Genomic DNA, 4,733 nt, shown 5'->3' on the forward strand with positions numbered 1-4,733 from the left:
TGTCGATCATTTGAGTTGGCCTTTACCCTCCCGTGTTCCTATTTCCCGGCGAAGTAGTCGAGACTACCGGCGAAGTTGATCTGTTCCGGTCTTTACAACCAATCAGAATGTGGCAAATTTTGAAGCCCGCGACTTTCAGACCACAAATATTTTTATTGCTTAACCTGATTCGTCAAAAATGTCGAAAACTTAAATTTTTAAACCCGTTTTAATGAAGAAACATTTCAAACCATAACGAATACGTTTGCAAAGTTCACACAAATAAGTTACGATGTGAAACATATTTTCTATTCCCACAGAGATGTTTAAAACGGTGACTTTTTAGCTTCTGATCTATTAATAACCAATCAGAGCGTTGCAAATTTTAAAGTCCGTTCTGCACGATGTAAAGAAAAAAGATCGCATAGTATTGTAGTTTCGTTTTGTGTTACTATATATAGATTTTTGCTTGAACTATGTATATGTACCACGCATACGATACAAAAAGAGCTCGCTGCGCTCGCTATTATGTAAACATTTAATTTATCCGTGTTTTTTTCTGTATGTCCATCCCTTTACTCGCCCCGAATTCTCGAACGCTTGGGCACTTACTGCGTACAGAATAACTGGAGCCGGATATGTCGAGGGTTTGTAAACACGTGTTATTCTTACATGTATTATCATATTGTACAACGAGGAGTACACTTTGAAATTGAGTTCAAGATCAAACACTGTCAATTGTAATTATAAAGCGTAGTTATATAAAGTTAAACTACGGTGATACATTTCGGACAAGCTCAACAATATTTTCTACATTGATTATCTCGAGCGCTCGACATCACTTTTCAAGCGCTCGACCTATTATCTCAAGTGTTCGACATAATTTCTCGAGCATTCGACTTATTATCTCGCCTTGCAATTTATATACATAACAAGTCTGAATTGTACGCATGAATAAAAACATCGCGAACATCGTAAACCATTACCTTTTTTTCTTTCTTTTTTCTCTTATACATTTTAAAACTAAATGCAACGACGAACATATCTGATTGTTTGTCGAGCGCTCGAGATAATTTATTTAGAAAATAATATTGTGTATTGTTCTAAATGTACCACCGCAATAATTTAAATAAACCGTTCCAATACTTCCATGTATTCATTACTTTTATGGTAAAGACGAGGGGATAACGTTTGTGGTCGAAGCTTTATAGTGTACCAATATGAGTAAGGTCATTATGGTATCCATTTTCAACATACTAATGTGTAAAAGTTCTAACTTCCAAAAGCAATTGTGTACAACTTTTCTATAATTTCTTTGTGATAACCCCGGTGTTTAGAAATTTTCTCCGTTCATAGAGTCTTACCCACGATGAGTTAGTACAATGCGTTGTGCAAAGTTAGGGTACTTATAGGAAACCATGTGAAATTTCATTCACTTAATTTGTGTCTAAATTCTAAATGCTACAGAAATTTCAGGCTTTTCATATAAAAGAAAAACAATGAGATGATCCAATTGATAGTTACAACAGTATAATTCGTTATTTGCAGAAATCTAAAGGATGGAAGCTGCATCATTGACGGAATTCCTCGAAGAGAGGGATATAGACATACAACCACTTTTGGATAATAAGGTATTAGATTATTTACCAAGAATGCGAACATGTCTTAATACATCAGTAAGACGACAATATCAGAATGCATGAGTAGAATCGTGAAACTAAGCTGTTTACATCTACCTCTATTTGTCTCCCATTTAAAGTAAAACAGAAGACATTTGTATTTGTTTCCACCACAATGCGCTGTGTTATTCCACTCTCAGATCATTGTATAAACACGCAAACTGTTAGATAAATATGAGTTATATACCACACGTGGTACATGACCTTCAAGAGTTTTGATTGGTCGAGAAGATGAACTTTGACCGGAACGACTCTTTCCACGCGCTTTTTGCCACATGCTGTTTTGTTTACGTCGTCTGCTGTCAACATCCCACAAATGTTGGTGACTTTGTGAGGTTATGCGGAAAAGGGGGTTATTAAGGCAATATTAAAAGAAGGTGATACTTAAAGATTTGATCGTTAGTTTCAGGCAAAATTGCTACAGACGCTCGATATCGTTTCGACGTCACACCGTCGCGTGTCCAGGTCGTGAAACCAAAACAAGATCTGTCACAGTGTCNTAACCGTCATGAAGAAACGTAGGCCTATGGTTTTGGACATTGACAGGGATACGTTCGTCTTCATCACTAGGCGGGAGGCAGACTTCGTACGATATGCTTACGCGCATATAGTCCGTGGTTAGTTTATATAAATTAATGCAATACTGCTACTCTCAATATTTAAAGTCGTTCATCTATTATATTTTTTCATGAAGTCGTCGCCGAAACATTAATTTTGACAATTATTAAATTTGGAAAAAAAAGAAGTCATTTTTGAATAGTAATGAGTGACTTTTTACATATGGGTCATATCACTACGTCAGCCTTATGTGTGTATGTTATTTCCGACCGATCATGATATTGTGGTAGAAAAAGATTACACGACTCGTGGTTGTTGAGTATGGTATTTATTTCACTCTCGTTAGTTAATTTTCAAAAGTTACAGAAAGACACTCGCTAAAGCTCGTGTATTTTGTAACTTTTGAAAAATTAACTAACTCGAGTGAATTAAATAAATACCATACTCAACAACCACTCGTTGAGTAACCTTTATATCTCCCTCCAGACGAGACGGAAAACAAGAACCAATGTGAAAATAACTCATTTTGATATTTAGTTTCTAGAAACAATATATGCAGATGACGTTATAACTTTTTCATAACTGGCCAACATGACGTGAACATGTGTTTTCACAAATCATTATGACGTAGTTTCCAATATCTATATCTAAGTCAACCCGACGTATTAAGTTTTCACAACAATTTCGATTACAAAATATACTACTTTGATAATTATAACGAACCACTGAATATGGATTTATGGGTTGATTTTTTTCTTGAGATATTAAGATGTTTTAATTCACAAATAGCTGTGCATTTCCTGTTACCATCACACGATTCCGACGTGTTCTAGTCTCGATGTCTTAATTAATCACGACAATACTTTTATTATGACAGTTTTAACCCAATAAATGGTAAACTGCAAAAAGAAAAAAACCTATCTGGTTTAGCAAGAACTCTTTTAACACGAGAGCGCCTAAGTAAGTTGAGATATCGACTTGTTTCCTTGATTTTAACAATGCTTAATTGATGTCTGATATGCATGCGCTCTTGCACTGAAGTTCACACGTGATATAGAAATTTAGATTACGGTAATTTGATGAGAAAACATATGGAAGGTTACATCAACCAGATTTGATGTTTGTCAGCATATTGTGATAAAATTAAATAATATGAAAAGGCGAAGCCTTAAAAGAGCGAAGCTTTTGTTAATCTCTGATATTTACTGATTCAAAAATGAGATAATACTGCTTTCAGAGTGAGGTAAGATAAAAATTATTTAAAGTCAGCTAGTCGAGGGATAACAATAAAATATAAAATCTAATGAGATTAAGACGGACATAATAATAGGGGAAATCGGTGCAAATTCGGCCTTTATTTAAAGTCCGTTTTAGGAAGTATGGCAGCACGTCCGTTTTTGAACATTATTTAATTTTCCCTGTCGGATGATCGGATGGCCGAACAAGCCCCGCCATGGGATAAGTTCGGACAGGCATTTGGGTAAATTCGGCCCCATTGGAATCAGCTTAATTATGACGTTATAAAGCATGCAACGTCAGATTTTACCGCCAATTTTACGACTTTTTATGTGTTACATGGGCCGAACTTACCATGGTATCATTGGCCGAAACTGTCCGGGACCAAATTGATACTTCAATAAATTCTTAACGTACAGCAATATGGTAGTGAGTGCTTGGCTTTGCTTTTATGTATATCGTTTGACCGTAAAAAAAATAGCAATTCCGGTTTACAGAAAGTTCGCATAACGAGAAGCGAGATCATGATTTTCTTTCGACTTTCTCAAAAGTATATTTCTCCTGTTTAGTAATTTTCGTGTGAATGCCCAGCCATCTAAACTGCTAAGATCTTTAAGGTTGTAAATATTAGCTCAAAAACAAAAATATCAGGGATGGTCGAACTTGCCCCGGTCTCCCGTATGTAGATTTTTTGTATCGTTGATTATTGGTAAAAATGTATTCGCAATATAATTTTTGCATCAATAACGCCATTGTCAAAGGTAAAGTAGATATTTGTTCTTGTGCGTAACGTACATGTATATTATGGGTCGGTGGCGCAGTGGATAGCGCGCTCGTCTTCACCAAGATGGCCGGATTCAATCCCGGTTACCTGCCCGACCACGCGAGAATTCTCCGGATACTCCGGCTTCCTCCCACAATAAAAATTAAAACATCTGCGTGCTTCCGTCAGGTCACAAAAAGAATGATTAAAATATGTTGGAGAAACACTGTTTGGTAATTGCTATAGAAAAAAGTGCATATTACATATTTGAGGATAAGTCTATAAAAGTAAATGTATAGAGATGTTAGTTAAAATAAGAAGAAAAAAACACCATTGTAACACTTTGATGTTACTGAGATTGTCGTTATATCGATACATAGTCTGAATTCCTGTTCCATCCTGAAACACCGGATTGAATTTCAAGTTTTGTAACTGTCACTGAGGATTGACAGGTAATGCTGCCAAATCAAATTAACAGTTTCTGTCTATAACTAGTTATAAATCGGCATGCGTTGTGA

The sequence above is a fragment of the Mizuhopecten yessoensis genome, unplaced genomic scaffold (assembly GCF_002113885.1).
Source record: "Mizuhopecten yessoensis strain PY_sf001 unplaced genomic scaffold, ASM211388v2 scaffold4449, whole genome shotgun sequence".
Lineage (NCBI taxonomy): Eukaryota > Metazoa > Mollusca > Bivalvia > Pectinida > Pectinidae > Mizuhopecten > Mizuhopecten yessoensis.